The sequence below is a fragment of the Etheostoma spectabile genome, chromosome 11 (assembly GCF_008692095.1).
Source record: "Etheostoma spectabile isolate EspeVRDwgs_2016 chromosome 11, UIUC_Espe_1.0, whole genome shotgun sequence".
Taxonomy (NCBI): domain Eukaryota; kingdom Metazoa; phylum Chordata; class Actinopteri; order Perciformes; family Percidae; genus Etheostoma; species Etheostoma spectabile.
This window is the reverse complement of record NC_045743.1, coordinates 10,234,565-10,256,085: the sequence shown is the minus strand read 5'-3', so window position 1 is coordinate 10,256,085 and position 21,521 is coordinate 10,234,565. Positions and strand designations below refer to the sequence as shown.

General features: G+C 40.1%; 2 long non-coding RNA genes across 2 annotated transcripts; one reads left to right on the top strand and one right to left on the bottom strand.

The window, feature by feature from the left end:
* Positions 1-13,382: 13,382 nt before the first annotated feature.
* On the bottom strand, positions 13,383-13,773 carry LOC116698196 (uncharacterized). The gene is made up of 2 exons (XR_004334151.1): positions 13,708-13,773; positions 13,383-13,607 (listed from the first exon to the last, which is right to left on the bottom strand). It is a non-coding gene; the product is annotated as an uncharacterized LOC116698196 (long non-coding RNA).
* A 2,720-nt stretch (positions 13,774-16,493) lies between these two features.
* On the top strand, positions 16,494-17,741 carry LOC116698154 (uncharacterized). The gene is made up of 2 exons (XR_004334135.1): positions 16,494-16,775; positions 17,449-17,741. It is a non-coding gene; the product is annotated as an uncharacterized LOC116698154 (long non-coding RNA).
* The last annotated feature ends 3,780 nt before the right edge of the window (positions 17,742-21,521 follow it).

Sequence of the window (21,521 nt, the reverse complement as noted above, 5' to 3'; positions counted from 1 at the left end):
GGATATGATTACCTACAAGACAGCGATGCTTCCTGCCCTCCAACCCTTGACCTTAAGGTGTACCCTACATACAATCAAAGTAAACACCAAGCTCCTGCTCACAGCCTCTGAAGTGGGTAGATGTGAGAACACAACACAAGTGACCCGCTTCCTTTCATTTCCCTCTTCATAAAGATCCCACAAATGAAAAAAATGCAATGCAACACAAAGCAGTGGTGGGAAGGCTGCGCTCTTATTGAAGGGTCAGTAGTAGGATCACTGGGAGAAGGTCACCAAAGAGCCCAAATTCACACCCCATAATTGAGAAACAGGGGTCGCTGATTACAAGGCAAGCAGCATAGAGGAACACAGGACAGTTGTTGGAGCTGCGTCTCACCTCGAGCTGCACTGAAAAACAAGACAATGCGCTAAAAGAGGTCTCTAAAAAAGATTGGATGGTGTCCCAAGGTCCACCACTGTGATAAAGAATGAAGACTTAATTAACTGAACAGCCGGATCTGACTATATCAGAGAGACAGAGAGAGAGAATCCCTTTATGTAATTAGATCAATTGGGCATGAAGTGAAGAGGCTTCATCCAAGAGCAGTGTGTGGTTTTGAAGTGGGATCACTGACTGAGGTTTGATTACCTTTTGATTGTTAATGCAAAATTGGATTGTGCCACAACGCTATAAATCCCTTATTTTCGAATTAAGAGTTTGGAGGATTGTTTTGTGCTTATTTTTTTCAATAACTGATACATGCAGGAGTCTTAGTTTTAAGAAAAGCTTAGCCCTAATGTGCATCATAAATAGTTTTTATAGCAAATGGGCTTGTCACATTCAAATCATTAGAAGTAATTAATGGCTTCTCTGATAATTCACCTGAGTGCTTTATGTCCACTTATTCAGCCTATAAATTACCTTTAGATGGACTTGTTCCCTTGTCATTTCCAAACAGGGCTTTTTAGCTGAGGCTATGCGAGATGTTTTTCACCATTTCACAGTACTAGAGGACACACCTCCAATATGCATCCTGCATTGTTTGTAAAGACAAAAATGTAAAATGCATTCTAACTGTAGGAAAATAACACTTAAAAAGAAGCAAACAATAATGCTGAAAGAGCTCTTAATTATTTCTCTACTGGCTGAGAGAGCTCCTCGTCCCTTCAAAAAGGACCCAGAGTCAGAGGCTGGTCCCAACATGAGGGTCCCCAGGGAAGGGATAGTTCTGTGGCCCAGTGGAGCAGTAGAGTGCCTCTGTCTCTGTCTGTCTCTACACCTCCAGTCACAGACAGAAGACGTGCGTGAGGGATGGGCCTCATCGTCCAGGGGAAACGGCTTGTGTCGGCCGCCCACACTGCGCCTCCTCTGTGTGAAATTGGCTGAGAGGATGTAGACATATTCCACGCACTGATCCATGGCTGAGTATAAACAGGAGAGGATCTCGCTTTCACTCCTAGAAGGTCAGGAAGCTTCCCCGTAAAACAGTAAGTGACACTGCCTCTTCTGTGCTCGCTAACAGTCTGACCGGTGGAACTTGACCCTCCCTTCTCCGCCCTCCTCCTCCTCCGCCGCCGTCACACTTCTCTGTGAGGGTGTCCTGTGTACAACCAATTCTCCCACTCACAGTGGGGTGCACTGATATTTAGTGGCTGGGTATGCCAAGTTAATCAACAATTCCTGGGACAGATACTCAGATTCACATTGAGGGACAGAACAGCAGACAAAGCCTTCCACATGTGACTGAAGATCCATGACCAGCTGAAACACCTGTAATATCTAACCTCTAAACACTACTTTGAGTCATATATCACGAGTACAGATAGACAGATGGAAAAAGAAATCTAAAAATCGTGTTAGATTCTCATCTCATCACCAGCAATGTCCAAAGGGTTGAGACAGAGGCATGAGATCTGTGCACGAAATCTGATTGCGGCTGCAGTAAAATGGACTGGGGAAGGCATGAATGTAATTAAAGTGGCTGACACTTTTATGCTGGGTAATGGGAGTCCAGGGCCCAGCTATTCCCTGACGAGCTCCCCTCACAGCATGGAGTACATTTTAATACCACCCTGCACAATGACTTAAATGCAACTCTCAAGGCCTTCATGGAGATATAATATTGATGTGTAAATAGGATAAATGCCAACATCCTGGGGTTTAAGGGACATAGTAAATAAACACTACCTAATACACAACATAAAACCGCTCAGGCGTCTGGAAACTGCAGAGCAAGACAGGAATGAACGAGAGAAGAGTCAGACTCAGTGTCTACATTTAGCATACTCCAAAACATGCACATCCAAAATGACATACATATAATTCTCAATGTATTAAAACACAATATACTGCTCAATATTTTTGTGATTTACATGCATAAAAAGTACTGAGCATGAAACTGAGCATTGTCTTCGAATAGCTGCTGGTTTAAACAAAAACATCCTCCTGAAAAAAAAAAACTATTCTATGTGAAATTAGGCTTAATGAAATCACAGTCTGCCCTAAGTAGATGAAACAGATGAGTTGTGTTGTGCACCACCACTTATGTCAGGAAACAAATGCAGAGAGTAGACAAACAGTTAGCCATTGTCCAATCAGTAATGTATTTGTTAACGCAGGTAGGAAGGAGGGAGCTTTTAGATCACAGTGGGGCAGATAATGAAGAAGTTAATAAGAGGAATGGTACTTTGAAATGTTCCTCAACCACCCAGGTCCCACAATTTAATCTGTAATAAATAATCTCGCATCATTGCAAGATGGCATCTCATAATGGCAAATGAAATATGCTGGTATGATAGGTACAATAAATCTGGATTTTCCTATGGTTCCCTCAGGCTAGGACAATATGCAACTATAGTGCTCTCTGTCAGGAAGAGCAGATCTCAGAGCCATCATAAAATCTAAATGGGCACTAATTAGGCAAGCCTTCCCTCTCACACTTACTATTTCTATTGACATTTTCGGCGCGCCGTCCCCCCTCCCCCTGCACTACCATAAGTCACTGAGAGAAGAACTCCCAGGATTACAGAGCACGGGGCTGTTAAAGGGAAGTTCAACTTAGTGGTAATGAATAAATTTGCCCTCCCATGCAGTACTGTTTCTTTTGTCTTGGACCCAAGCATATTCATGCATCTAAATGGTAATTTGCTTTGTAACTACCCACGCCACTATGGCAGATATCAGAGCTATAAATATACTTTATAATTGTCTTTGATTAGTAACAAACTCATTGTCGTTGTTAGTTTTTTTGAAAGATGGAAGAGGAAATGCTTTTATTGTAATTTAATTTTCTCCAAAACAAAATCTAGCTAATACATATTTTCTGTCAATATTAGAAACCAACTATAAACATGGTCTAAATTATTAAGAAATGATAATTAGAATCATGATGATATTCTTTCTTGCTCCAGGCACCAGTAGAGTCTAGTTAACTTCTAAAGGGAGAACTGGGTTGACGGGTGGCGAGGAGTGGTGGGATTACGTAAATATATACGTCTGCATTCCTGCCTGCTTCAAATTAATAAAAACCTAATGCGTGCTTGGCACAGGACTGCTTGTTGAACATATGCTGCAAGCATGGCTAAGCCATCTGGCTGAGAGTCAAGTATTCCCACCAACTGTAGTCTTATGATACCTGACAGTGGAAAAGCTTTATTCCCCTGGCATCAGGGGCACAAATGGAGAAATATTATTGAAATGATTATCTGCATCAAGACTCAGATTTGGGCTGACATTTCGCTGGCTCTGTGTAATCCGAGGGGTTGTCTAGGAGAGGGCGGAGAGGGGGTTTGCTGGTAAGCCTTGGCGGGATGATTAATGAAGCCAGGATACTGGGTGGACCCAGCCCACCTCCACTCAGACCCAGGGGCCGAGCCCCGCATATGAAATTGGCCTATGCTGCTCATCTCCCTGGGAGAGAGTCAGTGATGATCCTCCCGACACCGCTCCATACCTCCAGTCACCAAACAGCACTCCAAAGCAATGCCAGATCCAGGCTTAGGAGATACTCTTCTCACACAGTGTGGCTGTAAGGGATGGCTGCGTGGTGAAGAACAGCATCCATACTCCTGCTCTTCTGTCATTCTGTCACATTTCACTCAAGCCATACTTGGTTCTTTTTTCAGCACGGCAACTTTTCTGCAGTGCTCAGTAGGTGTCATTTTATAGCAGCTTTACATTTAATTTTTGTGTTAATAAAAATAGGTGAATTTTATCTTAGAGGAAAAATAACCCTTTTAAGTTTTGCAGGTGACGTTTAACATATTTGGGGGGGGATACACTGTCACCTTTATAAAGTTTCATCAGAGAGTATCACATAATGTAAAATTTTGTGGCAAGTCTTCTGTTTTTCTATATAAAACCATTCTTACCTTTTAATAACCATGAATCCTTCAGTGGTTTACATCACTGCAGCAGCGTTTTCCAGGCTCTCCCTCAACCCCTTAGTCTTGATGGATGAGCCTGTGAAAGCCTCTCAGGACGCTGAATCGGATAACAGCAAACCGAATTCTTGACCAAGAAGAAGTGGAAGAGAAAAAAAAGCAGCTACATGTAGTTCATGAATGAACACAGACCAAGGGGAAGCCAGTAATTCAAAAAAGCGAGGAACATCTTTAATCATTGTGTGTCGATGATTAGTCATAGACAATGTTGCTTTGTTAAAAGTGTGCTGTAATTAATAACTGGAGCGGGACAGAACAATTGAGGGAGCGAGTGTCATGTGTTGTACAATACTAGAGAGGTGATTTCTAAATAGTGTAAATTAGATGTTTACCTATTGTGATCCAGCCTGTGACACTGCAGCCTCTTTTTCCTTGAGAACAAGACCAAAGAGAATGATTAATTGCGAGCTCACTGGGTTTTACAGCTTCAAGAGTAAATCAACTTCTAAGAAGTGCTAACTTGCTAAAATATAAACTAATTTTAGGCCCCAGATATTAAAATATAATCCATCTTCTTCCTCCACAGGGAAAGCTAATTAGAAAATGTGACTGGCATAAGAGAGGAGAGGTGGAGGAATGGAGGGATTAGGCTCAGGAGCAGAAAATCACACCCTCTTGCTAAATCTTGGGATTTCTATCAACTATTTCTCATAGTGCCTCAATGCTTGACACATTTCCAAAACAAAAGATTGAAAATTATTTTATTCTACAAATAGTTTATTAAAATTAATAGATTACCAGAGTATTTTGTTAAATTGTGTATCAATAAAAGAAGTAACTGATATATGTGATTTTCATTCTCCCCCACAAATATTGCTTTCTTTCTGTCTCTGTTTATTTGAACAGCTACTTGGCACACTTTCTCTTTAATGCAATAGCCAATAAACAGTTGCCCAAGGCAAAGAGACTACCTGACTGAGGCTGGACATTCAGCTCCTGTGCACTTCGTATGTATTGACCTTATGCACTAAAACATCCATAGCCTATTGTATAATGCAAGTGACATATGCTTAAGGACCAGACCAGTTCTAGACAGAGGCATAACTGTATTATACTATCACAGACAACAATAAAAACTGTAGAAATGTTGTAATTAATACAACTAAATAAAAGCTTGATTTACCTTTTGATTTAATTATTTTGTAAATTAAAATGTTCTGCTCGCGCGGATATCTTGAATGTAAGCAAGGGTATTTTATGTGTAAATCAGTGGAAATAAGCAGTATGAGAGAACATTACATTACAACATGACACAGTAGCAGTGTGCAACAGAGCTGAGTAGTCCCAGCCAGCCGAGCTCACTCGAGTCCCAGAAGACAATCCCCTGAGAGAAGAAATGCTCTGAGTGGTGACAGCTTAAAGGCAATAAGCCAATAATAAAGACCAGCAAAGTGGCCATGGGAGAGGGTTCTGTTCCTGCTAGCTTCAAAACAACAGAGCAAACAAGTGTCACTCAAGAGTCTGCAACCAGGTACACAAAGTTAAAGTGATGTAATTTTTTTCAACTTTCTTTTTTTTTTTTTTTTATTGATGAAACCTTTTTTTTCTAAATCTACCCTTGCAAGGATCTGTGAAGGATGTCATTTTGTTGAAAGGTGGCAAATTGACAATTTGTTTTAACCCTTTCAGTATTGTAAGACATAACTTCATATCCATTTAGGAAGAAAATTTCAAGTGTTTAGTGCTATAATAGCTGTACAATTGCTGCCCTGCTGTGTGTCTATGTGGCTGCACCAAATGCATTAAAATGCTTTCCTACTGACTGTAACTACTCAGAAACACTCAAAATAAAATCTTATGAGCACAAATAGCTCTTAACCTAACAAAACTTAATGTCATAATGTATGGGCATGGTACAGGAGGTGGTGGTGTATGTATTTAAAAGCTGGAGTTGTAATGGACGAAATAGTTGCTTTATTCGTAATTACAGATATTGCTCTGAGTGACAGGAAAAACTACTCACAGATTGAGGAAAGTAAATAAATAATAATATTAAAAAACATGTACCTGAAAATTATAAACTATAAGTTTTGCTACGAGCACTAATTGGACAGTACTACAGTAAGCAGCACATACAGGGGCAAAGTGCATCTAATGCCATGTGCCCAATTCCCTCAACCTATCACAACAAGCTTTGTCTTTTCATTCAACCTCTGTGTAATCAACTTTTCTGCTGGAACTTTAGTGATCGACTCTTATATTATTCTTACACTTCAGTGCAGTTGTACCCTGTGTGGATGACAAATTTCTGTGCTAGTTTGGGAGGAAGAGTGCTGTAGGGGAAGGCAGTGGCCAGTCTGTGATGGGGGGGCCAACCAGTAGAAAGCTCATTTGGAATTCAGCACTGCAACATTGCCATCTTTTGGCCAGACTGTATACTCTGTAAAATCCAGGGATACTCCATCCCCAAACCCATACTGAGGTCCTAAGGCAGCTTGACACAAAGCTACATAATGGATTTATTCCTTTTGTAACAGAGAGAGGAGGAATTATTTTTTGGTTGATGATACAATCAATAATAGTTATGTTCCAAAGGTAACTACAATGCAACCTGAACATTGTCTATTAATTAACATACTGTAGTCTGGAGCCAGGAGACAACAAAAGTCAACTGACTAAAAGTAACTAGTCATTATGTCCTATGTCATTATGCTATTTAACGGCATGATTCAAATATCAAATTGAAAAGATTTTACGTGATGGCTTGTAAATAAAAAACAAGTGGACACATTTTAGCTTTTAATCCATCATCTTCTCTTCTTATGGGAGCAAATTTGCAAATATGTAGTGAACAGGAAAGCTTGAGTGGGTATTATTGTCCTCTACCTGAATAAATATTTGTCTGAAGCGCCCGTGATGTCCTGTTTTCCCACAGTGGTCTTTGGGACATCACGGATAAGGGAGAGGATGGGCTCTGACAGAGAGTGACAATTCATCCCTTCATCCCCCCTAACTGACATGTCACATTCTCTGATGACTTTATTGTGCTTCCTGTCACTGCACTTAATCTGTGTGTCAGTCAAGCCGGAGCAGCACACACCATCACCTCCAGACAGCAGAGCTAATACCCACCCTTTTAATGACATTAGATTTGGAGTAATGCCATTCAGTATACCACTGATATTATCTTCTATTTGCATCATTCAGCCAGTGACACAACCAGAGCTCGGCTGATAAAGAGCTGGTCATTTCCCCATCCATTTCCACTTGGATGACAGATGTCAAGATGGAAACTGGCTATTATTTACTGTAGCCATGTTTTATCACAGACAGACATGATGTCTCACTTTACTCCAAGCTATCGGCCAATGAATCAAAATCTGTCTTTTTTGTGATATTTGGAGTACATCAGTACAAAGTATACATTCCTTTTGTTACTTGTTTATTTATTATGAAAAAATGACTAACTGTCAGGAAATGAATTGTATTGCTTGCCCAAATCAAGAACTGCATGATAAAAGGCTAATACATCGGTGATATCCAAGACGCTAAAGCAAATTATTTACTCATTCCATCACACACACAGTATATTGCTTTATTTGTCAATCTCTTTAACTTGATAATGCATTTTGTATTCTGTGCAAAAGTCTCAATGACGAGCAATTAATAATACCTGCTCAGGCCTGCCAAAACCTGGTTAAGAAAATATTCTTCCTCTCAATAATCATCTGTACTATCTTCTTCAGGTGCTATGATGACATTGTAATGAATGTGCCACAACTGATTTTGAATGATTCAAATTCCCTTTGCAGTGTGTTTGGTGCTCCTGTCATTGTGCATGAGTAAGCAGCATTACCAGCCTATCAGCATTAGAGGTAACAAAATCTTTTCTTTTTTTACTGACAGTGCATTTTCTCTCCCATCAGAGCTCCAGTGACTAATTAAATGTATTTAGCATCATAAATATTCCAGGGGGACAGGTTGACACAATGAATTAATGTCTCGCCTCAATACCAGAGCCTCTCTATTGGCTGTGGAGAGAAAGCCAGGTAAATGCTGCTGCTTGCATGTCTTGTTAAAATCAGTGGCGCATTTGTTTTCTAATACTATGGAACTGAAAATACACTGATACTGATTAAGTCACAGGACAAGAATAACCACTAGTGTCGACAAGCATCAACTGACACTAAATATTTTGTATTGTTGTAATCAAATAGATTTTTGTTAAGCATTTATTTATTGTATTGTTTTATATGTGTATATGCTTTCTTGCCGAAAGCTAGATGAAAAGATCTCTCCAACAAGTCCTCCAAACCATACAATGAAATAAGTCGACCATAGATGCATTTTCCGTCCTCATATCTAAGTGTTCTAATTGTTGCAGTTTTAAACACATCCGTAACATGGGAAACAATTAACATTGGGTCTGGTCACAAAAACTGCTTGGTAAAGTTTTTTAAAACATTGTGGTTTGGGAAAAAAAAAACGGAACATTTGTAATGTTAGTTAACTTCCGGTTGCGCAGGTGACGCAGAACGTGACGTAGTTCCGTTTGTTCCCAAAAGTTCAAGAATACTCACCATTTACTGTTGACCCATCGACCACCCCAACCTGCCTTTTTACACGGAGTTTGCCCTATACTTCCTGCTGCCGTCATAACTACTACGGCCACTAGAGGATGGCATCACTATAATCGCAAACATGGGTCGGAATTTCTGCTTAAACAAACGACATATGGGGTAATTTTTGGGGTGGAGGACATTCTCGATCGTGAATTTCTCTCAGATAAATATGAAGCCACAGTCAGCAGCCTGTTAACCAGCCTGTGGAACCAGGTTCCAGTTGGGGTTCAGGAGGCAGACACCGTCTCCATATTTAAGAGTTGGCTTAAGACTTTCCTCTTTGATAAAGCTTATTGTTAGGGCATAAAATTGAATATTGTTAGGGAGTGAGGACTCGCAGCGTCCGCCTAACCCGGCCCACCTGCTTCTCGTCATAGTTGTCTGATTTATCTATCATATAATCAAGTATATAATAGACAAAAGGGAGACTTGGCATACAGCCCGATCCGGTTGGGGAGAGTTCTAGCCTGACAAGGCCCCTCTTTACCCTGTCTCTCTTGGTTATGCTTTGATAAAGCTTATAGTTATGGCATAGAATTGAATATTGTTAGGGAGTGAGGAGTCGCAGCGTCCGCCTAACCCGGCCCACCTGCTTCTCGTCATAGTTGTCAGTTTTATCTATCATATAATCAAGCATATAATAAAACTAAAGGGAGACTTGGCATACAGCCCGATCCGGTTGGGGAGAGTTCTAGCCCGACCAGGCTCCTCTCTTTACCCTGTCTCTCTTGGTTTCGCTGTAATAGTTTTATACAGCTGGAGACTTCCTTTGACACACTGAGATCCTCTCTCCTCTATCTTCCTATCTTTTCATTTATGTGCATCCATGTACCAGAAATGCGTGTTACTAACCTAGCTCTGGGGAGTCATTCCCCGGAGTCCTTATGTTCTTTTTTCCCCAGCATGTTCCCTCGGATCAGGGATGCTCCAAATTCATGGTAGCAGCTGTCCCCATGGTCCCGCTACACGTTCTGCGGTGCCAGGTTCATCTGCTACACTCTGCGGTGCCCAGCTACATCCTGCTGTGCCTTGTAATGCCGCACAGTGCCCTGCTATGCCATGAACTACTACAAAGAACTGCTACAAACTACTATTTTTTCTATTTTTGTTATTTCCACTAACCCCAACCGGCCCGTCAGACGCCGCCTACCCAGAGCCTGGGTCTGACCGAGGTTTCTGCCTAAAAGGAAGTTTTTCCTCGCCACTGTCGCACTGTTGCTTGCTCTGGAGGAGACTACTAGAACTGTTGGGTCCTTGTAAATTTTGGAGTGTGGTCTAGACCTACTCTATCTGTAAAGTGTCTTGAGATAACTCTTGTTATGAATTGATACTATAAATAAAATTGAATTGAATTGAATTGTTAGCTTAGTACAAAGACTGGAAGCAGGGGGAAACTAGTATGGCTCTGTCCAAATGTCACAAAACTCACCTACCAGTATCTCTAATTCAGCAGCATTCATAGTATTGTTATCCGATTCTTAATTCTTCAACTTTCTTTGGTCACCTTTAACTTGTGCACACGTTTTGCTACAAAAAACATTAAAATATCAAAATGTTCAGCTCTATATGCACATGATGGGGCTTCTTCAACATTTGTTCTGCCAACTATACTTTTTTAAATATTAAGCAGGCTTCAAATGTACTTCAAAATCTATCTCCTACTTCATACTTTCACCTACAGACACCAATCAAACTTTAAACCATTCACAAAAACTTCAGCTATTAGGCTCTATCTCAGCAGTTTGATATCTTTAACAGTTTTTTATGAAAATTAAGTTTAAGTATTGTGTTCTTTTCAGGAAGTTTATAATGGGTGTGTATTGCGTGACTTTAGTGGGTGATGTCCTCGCTAGAGCACGGAGCCTTAAAAAAAATATCTTAGCCCCTTCTCTATAACTTGCTCTCTCGCCCACAATCTTTCCTTGACATACATACATCAAAACATAGGTATGCTAGTCTACTTTCAGCCAATGTGCTCATTTAAGCATTTTAAACATCATGTTAAACATCTTTGACATTTCCACGCAAAGGCACAGCAAACCACTTTTTTGAATTGCTGATATGCCTGCATTTTAAAATTTTTCCACACACATTTTCATATCAATACGTTTCCAAAGGACTTGCAGCGCTGAAGATGAGAATATTTAACTTATGCCACCTATAGTTTAGGCTGTCTGGGCGTAGTATGTTGTACACATGCCACTGCTGTGCCACTGTTGTAACACCTACATCTTCATACAGTATGGCTATTATTCAACTGTTAAAGATATATTAATTAAAACAATTATTACTTTTCTTACAACTTCACCTTCTTCTAACACATTTTTAACCATCAATCAAATTTAGCTTTAGCATTAGCTTTTAACCTGTAATTATTCCAAATCTTTTTTACATTAGTGGTGTTATTTAACTTGTCATAGAAATTCATACCAATTAAAACAATTCCCACTTTTTCAACTATTATCATTACTTCAACTTCTTACAGATTTAAGCTATTAATCCAGTTTAGTTTCTGCTGGAAATGCATTTCCTTAACTAATTTGTTTAATCCACATAAAAAACAAAGCATCATGTTTCAAGGAAACCAGCAGAGTTTCAATGAATTTACTGTGCTTGGTCAATAAATACCCCAGCACATAACACCCTGTAAAACCACAACGTGTTGTTTTTAAACTTTGGATTAGCCAGAGCCAAGCTAGCTCCGTTTCCAGTCTCTGTGCTACACTGAGCTAACCAGCTGTTGGGGGTAGCTCAAACAGACTTGAGAGTGGTATCTATCTTCTTATTTAACACTGCAAAGGGAATTATTATTATGTGTATTATAAGTATTTCCCAAAATGTTGAACTATTCTTCTAAGGGCTATACAAATAAATTTACCGGAGAGAGCAAGACTAGCCACTTTGTGTAATTAATTATTTGGTACAAATAAGTACTCAGGGTCTGCTTGTGTACAGTAGCTTCACTACTCTATGCAGTTTTATATGGAGGAGAGTGATTTGTCCTAGTGGGCTTACTGTGCCAGTGTGAACCAGCCATAAGCCGATCACTGCTGCTAGCTTGGGGTTTTTCTGTGGTTGAGCCCCACCTCACCTTGCTGGTACATTCACCAGTGTCCTCTGCTTGACAATGCCCTTCGCAAGCCCCTTAGGAAGACAGCAGGGAATTTTGGATGACATCCGGGTTTGAAGCCCTTTCCAAGTCCTCACCCTTGAAGAGGGAAACGGTTCACATCTTATTTTCCTTGCATGAGGAGCAAGGAAAAGTGTACTAGTCTGCTAAGCCACAACCAGAACAAATCGGTACAGCTGCCAGACAGGGCTGAGGGGGTTGGAGAGGATAGAATTACACGTTATTATGTTCATTTTAAATCTAGATATTTTTCCTAATTTTCTTACATTTTCTCTTGCCTGTGAAAATGCATGGACATCCCTTTTCTCCTCCCAACACGTGTAATTGCAATTTGCAAGAGCTAAACTAATTTTACGACACAGGAACACCTGTATTCATCTCCATATTAATAGAAAACAGGAAGTATAAATCCCAATTTTCCAGCAGCCAGTGTCAGTGAAGATGTTCCTTGAGGGAGAAGGCTGTCTCCTCTCCATTAAAATATTGGTGCTCTCCCCCCCGCTTTCCCTCTAGAGCATCCCATTCTGAGCCAAAATCAGATATCATAATTATGAATGACACCCAATCTACATCACTGGGCTCGACACTTCTAATATCCATATATGCCAATGCACATTTAAGTTTCCACTGTTAAGGTGTTCTCCATGTTGAGTTATAGTGCTGTGTGGCGCCGCTCTAGAATACAGGCCCCTGTGAGTCTCATTTAGCTGTGAAAAGGGGAGGTTTGACTGATGGGCTCATTTTCATAAAGAACAAGCACAAGGCCTAAATTACCTTTTAGAAAAGAAGAGAACCACCATAACTTTTATACTACTCTTGAAACCACAAAAAAATCTGTTAATCTCACACTGTCAACCTCAGCTCTTAACAGAGGAGGAAAACTGGTCACCATTATAAATCAACATCAATTAACATATTACAAGAGGACATTTAGTGTTATCATCTTCAAACATATCTATGCAGTTGTTTAATACCAAATGATCATTAAATTTACAAGTTGAAACATTAATGAGTCTCAGGGTTGTATCTGTGTTTCTGCATTCTCTGTGTATGCCATTATACAATGGACAGGAAAGCGCAGGAGCCATTGTAAGGTCAGGCACTACAAAGCTACAGCTATGTAGGTGGTCTACGCTGCCTCATTAGTAACAGCGTGAGCAGTGGTCTAATGAACTTAAGACAATGCTAATTAATGGAAGAGAACAAAGGCTTAACATTTTTAGAAAGTGTGAAGCACTGAGTCTGCTTGTATGACAGCGTTTAAGCCACCTTAATCCGCTTGTGATGCGGTGCATGGTGCCTCGACCGTGTGGTGCCTCGACCTCTCTGCGGCAGTGCAGGTCAGAGGGAGCAGCTCCATACCTCAGCTGATATAGTCACCTGTGACAATCCTTTATGGGCTGATAAAGTAAGGGAAGTCTCTCAAGGAACAGTGCGCTGACTTGGCGGAGGGTCTCCCCAGGGAGCAGGTGTCAGGGTTGTCTATCAGAAGGCTGAAAGGAGAAAAGGGACGTGTTACTGGGCTCTATTGTATCCCGGTTGTCATTGACTGATCGGGTCCATTTAGCTGGCTTTCACAGTGAATGAAACCACCTGAATAGATGAAAGGGAGACAGCCTTCCCGACAAACAAGGAGCCCTGGAATATTCATGGAGGATCTGTGAGGAAAAGATTAATGTATTAGAAATTAAAATGGGGCCCGGACGTATGATCTTGCTCTAACACTTGGCCAGACCTGTGTCACCCGCCGCTAGCGCCTGAAGTCAGCACATGCCGCTGCCAAGGTGGAGAGGAATCATTAAGCACCCTGCCATTGTGTGAGCAGAATAATCAAACTTCACCCCCCCTCATTCTTTCCCGCAGCACTGACAATGAATAATTCTGGAGCCATTTGCAATGTTAACGGCACCTATCTGGGCCATCCATGCCTTTATGATAAGAGCTCCAAATATGCATTTCAACAGTCTGAACAGAAGCTGCTTCACCAGCATTTCAAAGGACACCTGTCAGTCATCTGAAAGAGCTGTCAGTCTCTGTCACGCAACGGTGCCAGTGAAATGGCCCAAAAGATAATCTTTACTCTCTCTCTTTCTCTCTCTCCACCTCTCTTTTTCATATCAGAGCAGTTACATTTGCAATAGAGTGACAAGTGATTTACACTGGAAAATGTATTGTGTTTAAACTGAAAAAGCGCGAGGGGGGGGGGGGGGGGGGGTGTTATTCTTTTAGGCTGCTTCATTCTTTGCCAGTGTACAGCTGTATCAAATATGCTATCATAAATGTGATCTGGGCTACACTGAATGTCATTATGTTTGATACCATGAGCACTAGACGGGCTACTGAGCTCAAAGGTGACTTTGATAATTCCTATCTCTCTAAACAGAGCTCTGTGTCTATGAGGAGTATAGGAGTTGAGACAGGTGTGGGATCAAACAGGTTTGTGTTTGCAAAAAGTTTGACCTTCTGTTGTTTTTAACTGGAATGGGTCTTCACATCGAGTTCACTTTTGGGTGGTTGATCTACTATGCTTGACAACGCTGCCCTGCTATTTCTCTATAGATTTTCATCTGATAAAATCTCTCTTTTTTTACACAGAAAAGAAACGGAATCTAATTATTTCTTTACTTAACTTCATAAACCACTTTGTTTCAAATTTCTCTTGCATGGCCACTTTATTGGCAAGGAGACAAATGAAGCCCCCTGCCCCTCCACATGTAGGCCAGTAATTTGTTAAGCACGACTAACTTGTGTGCCACCAGCTGTTAGTGATATTTACAGCTGAGTGCAGAGGATGTGTTTGGACCGAGGCTTGCAGGGCCAGGGCAGCACTAGGCCCAGTCCCTCTTCCCTCATGGCCACACCATAGGCGAGGACAGCCAGCACAGACCACAATACCATAAAATCCCAATACAGAGGTGCAGAGAATGAGACAAAATTAACTTTTACATACCCTGGACAGCTTGCTGGCTCAGTGGAGTGAGGAGTAAGCAATGTGCTTTATGATACTGTTGAAGTCTGAATCTGCAGAATGACCTTTATGACATGACAAGTCATCCTCTTCAAAATATCCTCTGTCACCTTCCAATATATACTATTCAATAAAGAAAAAAAAAGAGTGTCAGTATGGTCCACTCTCCCAATCATGAAGAGATCACAACTTAGTTTTGGAACATGCACACCAGATATCAGTAGCACATTTTGATCACTGAAGTCAGCCACAACTGCCTGTAACTGTCTTCAATGTGCTCCTGGGAACCCTGCCAAGAGCCAGAGTCACTTTAGTTCATTCAGCACAAGCTAGTACAAAGCTCTGTGGAAACCCTTATGCTTACCCATCCACAATTCGTTGTTGTTTTCCAGCAAATCAGGCCATTTTCATACAGTACAAACAGCCAAACAGCAATTTAACAAGGAATTCAAATTTTGGGCACTCCTCTTTGTCACATAGTTTCCACACCATGTCCGTTCCTGCAACAATATCCTCATTGTCGCTCAGGGAGGACATGGTTCAAGAAGTGAGTCACTCAATGAATGTTCACTTTCATTTCAGAGTGCAGTAGGCTGGCATAATCCCTGATACTGAACCCTGACTCACCAGGTCTTTTTTAGATTAAGCATTCTGTCCTTCTTCCATTGTGAAAAAGGACTTGCACTCGCACTTTTGACGAGATAAAGTTCATCCACATGCTCACTTATGAAATTACATGTGTCAGAAAGACAACATGGCTGTTGTGAGCAAAAACATTATGAGGAAACCCACTGAAGACAAATGAGCACATGATCAAATAACTCACGAGTGAATGAAATGTTATGAGTTAATCAAATGAAGTGAATAAAAGAACAAAAGCGAGTAGTTATCTTGTCTGCAGTTTTTTTCAGTTTTGAAATCCTCACACAAATGAATGTCAATAGATGTGCTTGTACAACAGCTTTCTTACAAATTATTCAGTGACTACAATTTTGCAGTTGAAAAAGTCACACACAGAAAGCCATTTACCTGAGTCACAAATGAGTATGTAATTGAGTCCTTGGGGAAAATAACTCAGCTTAACTACTGGAAATAATGTGTAAATTCAATACATTTTCTAATGAGCTCATTTGAGTTTGCTGCAATTATATTTGCTAGTGTAGGTGCAGATAGGATTCTGCAGCTGAGTTGAGGTGAATAAAACCACAGCTCCCTTGTATTCATTAAAATTAGCATATGGACCTGTCAACACTTCTCAGAGGCCCATTGTAACAATGCCATTTAGCCCTGCATCAAGCACTGCCAATGGAATGAATGCATGTGGTGGGTAAATGCCTCCCCACCCCTAGCGACAGGGGTGGAATAGGACTGGCAATGCTGGCTCTGACGCACAAAAGAGGCTGCATTTTAACAGCCAGGCCCTGGCCTCTGACCAGGGGCCATCCACATCAACACTGCTTACACTCCACCATACCTCCCAGCTACTGGCCCAGCCAACCAGCTCTATACACACACTGAGACAGACAGGGAGAGGAACAAGGCTGGAGAAATGAAGACTGCGAAAATATGAGTGTGTGTGTGCGTGCGTGCGTGCGTGCGTGCGTGCGTGCGTGCGTGCGTCCGTGTGTGCGGGTAGATGGGCGGATGGCGATGAGGGCAAGAAGCAACAAAGAGGAGAAAGACATAAAGATAGGTATGTCTCTGTGAAGTTAGTCTTTGTATCTTCCATTTAACAGATGTCTATTGATCTTCCTTAAAGGTCCTTTTTTTTATCTAAATAACAACAATATGTTTATTTTCTATAAATACCCAGAGTCTATCTCTGGATAAACTTAAAAAAAATATTCTTATCAAAAGGTGGCAGGAATGAGAGGCCTATGAAAAAGAGCTCCTTTATTGTTGTTTGTCATCATTACACTGAAGCTGCCAGTGAGAGAAGGTATTGTTGCTCAGCGGAGCACACAAGGCCCTAGTTGCATTGTTGTGCCAGGATTTTAAAACAGGCGCGAGTTATCAATAGACCACAGACTTTTCGACTCACTCAGCTGTGCCACTCGATACACTTCAGAACCATGCATGCTGAACAGCCAGCTATGATCTCACACAATTGGGCTGCTTAACTGACAAATATTTTGTTTCCAGATGGATCCAGGTCTATCTCTAATGGTTAGACGGTACCATCACTCCACTCACTGTCAGGTTTTCTTTCAGCTCTTTATTCTTTAAAAAAGAATATGAGCTGAATATGCAGTATCAGTATTGGCTGACACTATTCCAATTAATGACATTTCATTAGAATTTGCCATTCTGGATATTAGTAGCCACGCTGTAGTACAACATTAACTGCGATTTGCTTATGACTGCAGTAATGGAGTTAGAGAATTCAGCCCCATGAAAGAAGACAGAGAAATAAAAGAAAGGCTAAGGAGAAGACAAGGCCTCAGCTGTGCTCCGCACTGATCTACACACTGTGATTACCTGGAGCAGAAAACCAAATGTAAAGGCCTTGGGCTGGCTTTGATATTTCCATCGTTTGTTTGTCTGCAATGACCTGCACTACATCTAACAGACCTAGACTGGAGGTCAGTAGGAATCAAGGGATGGCCAAGCACATATAGGGTTTTCCTCTCCCTCTTTATTAAACTCTCACCAACACTCATTATAGTTACCTTTTGTCTAGTATTTGTTGCCATTACATAGTGTATGCACAACTAGAGACTACTCAATAATCAAGGTGTTGTTGGATAATGGCAAAAACAAATGAGAAGCAGCTTTCCTGAGCTGCAGTGATAGAATAAGACTGCAAACTATTTTTTAACAGAATTTTTGATGGTTGTTGGTTTAGTCAGATGTTAACGGTGCAAATTGTTGCTTTTTTCAGAGAATTTGCATACTTATATTGTTTTAGTGGGTTGATAGGGTTGGCAAATAAGAACTAATCATATAGAAATCTTTGAAAAATAAAGGTATGTGTCACTTTACAGCAAAAACAGGCACATGTGCCACATCTCACAGACTAAAAAGTCTGGTTTTGGTAATCATCTGACTGTGCTTATCTCATGACTAACTAACTGAACCAACTATAGATGACATGGCAGAAAATGCTGTTTTAGACGTTGTTTACTATAGTCTAAATATCATACATCATACATCTATATAATACATCATATATCATACATCTAAATATTGTACAGAACTTGGATGCTCTGTAAAACAGTATTTACTTTTTAATGTAATAATAGTAATTCCTTACATTTACATAGCACTTTATCATAAACACTTATACAAACTCATCCTTGTATAAGTGCTTATAAGTATCCTTTAAATTATGTTCCTTCATCCCTCTAAGATGTGAAAATGAAACTTATCATCCATTTTGAATTTGGCAAAATGAGGTTGGACAAATGTTCACACACGCATTACACACCAAAAAAGGACTAAATGAATGACTTGTAGTACCTCAATTAAGACGGAAATGGAAAAGGAAAGATTTAGATATGATAATTTTATACTTACATAGTATTTAACTCACGGATTATTTGTCTCATGGAACAGATGTAGGATATTAATAAATGAAAGTAGTGGACTCATTCAAACTTATACAAAGCTATTTGAGTTCTACAATAAGAGCAAAAAATTGATGAATCAATTCTGGCTCCTGCATGGGAATTTAACTGCATTTTAAATCTGCCATAGCTTACAATGACAGCTCTCAACCGTTTCTCAAAACATGTTTTTGTGTGTAGAGTTATACAGCCGAGCTCAAATTTCTCTCGCCCCTTCAAGCGCAAAATACAAAAGGGCTAGGCTGCCACCACCTGATTCAATCAAGTGTGTTACATTGTATACCCATGGGCAACAAGGCAACTTGTATTTTAATTAATAATGTAATACCCTGGTCTCAAAGCCTTGACCCCTGGCATTCTTGCTGCTTTTTTTGTAAATACTCTCAAGATCCCAGCAAAGATGCTGGAAGCATTTTTCTACACTGGGTTTGATAAATAAAGCTTGAAAATAACATTGTAGCATTTTGAAGCACTATGTGAATGAAGAGAAACACGTTTTTTAGCATCATGTGATAGCTTGGGAAGTAAGTACAATGGCACGCATGCCATCATTTAGATAAAGAATAATAAGAAAAAGAAAAGCACTACTAGAAGAGGAGGAAGGGGAAGGAGAAGAAAATTGCGAAATAAATGTAACAGCATTAGAAAAGAAAAAGGTACCGGGATGAGCAAATATCCTATGTAAGCAGAGTATGTTGTTAATGAAAGTTAATGTTAAGGGCTATGAAGACATAGACATGGCCGTGGGTGCTGTTTTGTGAGAAATAACATGCACAGTGAAGGGTAAACGCACGCTTCTTTGGAGATCCTGGACCGGAAAAGAAGCCTAAGGGAGATTCAGGGCTTGTGGGATACGGGCTGTATTTAACCTTTCTCTGCAGCCACATACACACTACAATGACAGGGAATGATGGCACTTTTACAGTATGCCATGAGAAGTACTGACTCATTTGTTCACACATAACAAAAATGCTAACTAAACATATGAAAGTAAATGACTGGAAAACACCAGAAATGACTAATGCACTGCAGCCATGTTTTTAGCCATAGCATAACAGATGTGAGACGACTCATGTCTTTTCACATGCAAAACAAAAGATGAATTACCTCCCATTGATTTGTATTGTTTTGTATCATTTTTTAACCACTTTTTTAAACTGTTAAAATATCAAACAACTTTAAATATTTTTTTTCATAATCACAAATTTAATTTTTAATAGAATAAACATTTTAATTAGCTAACATGAGCTCAGCCACAAGTAAATCTAAAGTGATTATTCCTGCCCTTAGAGAAATACTGTCTCCCTGCGCTCTGTCAAAAGGTCAATTATGGCCCCAAACCGGCATGCAGTGACAGTGACCTGGAAGCGCTACTGATGACCCCACATCCAGGGGCCCAAAAGAGTTGATCATCTAACATGCAGGCTGCCCGAAGCTATGGAAATCTGACATTTGTCCTTATTCAAATGAACACAAACAATATGCATCTCATGCCTCTCCCTAACCTGTGCCAAATCTAAGGCATAGGGACCAGCAGTCTTAATGTATTGTCCTCCAATCTAAGTCCATGCCCTTCCCTGTGAATACAGCCGCACAGCAATCACACACTGAGCCTGCAGTAAGAGTGGATTGCCAAAAGGTGCCATCTTCACTACACTATCATTGGTCATTATTGTTCTAGTCTACAGTACTGGGGTCACAAAATGGACTGGGGTCACACAGTAAAGTAAAATGTTAAGGGTGAGAAAAATTCAAGTTATATGTACTGCAAAATAAGAAGTGACAGATTAAGATTTTCTTTGTGGACATTTTTCATTTTGATGCTGGCTGTCATTGAAAGACCTCAAATCTAAATCCTTGAAGGGGTGACAATTGTCTTCTTTTTTTTTTAAATAAAAATAGATCCATTGACTACAGCTTGTGTAATGCAAAGGGATCGCTCGTATTTATGAAAACACACATTGTCATATTAGCATAAAGGTGATAATATGTCAGTGATTTTCTTTTTACAGCTTGTTTCTGCTGCCCCCTAGAGGAATACAAAATCGGGTATTGGAGATTAAAATATAATCAATATCTAAATTACTACCGAAGATGTAAAATGCATATACTTTAATTCTTAACAAATGCTTTTCTGCATTTTTGGGATAACCTTTTTCAGCTGATTGTGTGATTAACTTACAATAAACTTCCTGTTGATCATAATAAAGTAACATGTCACCCAGTGCAATATTGTAGTTCATTGATGTGATTTTAATAGAAGACAATGGAGGTCTATGGCAAAGCGGCTTAAACTGGCTACACAAGCAATACTTATAAGTACTCTGATCAATACATTGTTGGTCTTAGTCTTTTCACTGAATTTGTTGACAATATAAAAATGATCACCACACTATTCCTTTGAGTTTGGTAAAACATGTCAAATATCCATAATGAAATGTCCCTTCATGCTAAAGCCAACATGAGCCTGTTTACTACACTGAAATACAAAGCTTTGCAAAAACATCTATAAAGAAATTATAAGAAGGTTATTGCTGTAACAACGGTGTATAAACAGTAAATTCCCCCTGAATAGCACTTGCCTGAAGCAACACCTACCATAGTAAATGCTTATCCATGTGGACTTCCCATCTCATGCTGTTGTGTCTGCGTGTGCAGATAGTAGCGACCTGGCCTGAAACTGTATGACACAGAGCAAGGGCTCTCATGTCTTCAGGGCGTTCCACAGAGCATGATCATGAAAAGCAGAAACATGAAGAAAACTGCAAAAGGTTGAACCATGGAAACGTCTTTCTTCTGCACATCAGTTAATTTCCTCTTTTTCCTTTTGGTTCCACATCACTTTTCTATTATGTTTTGAACACAGTGAAAAC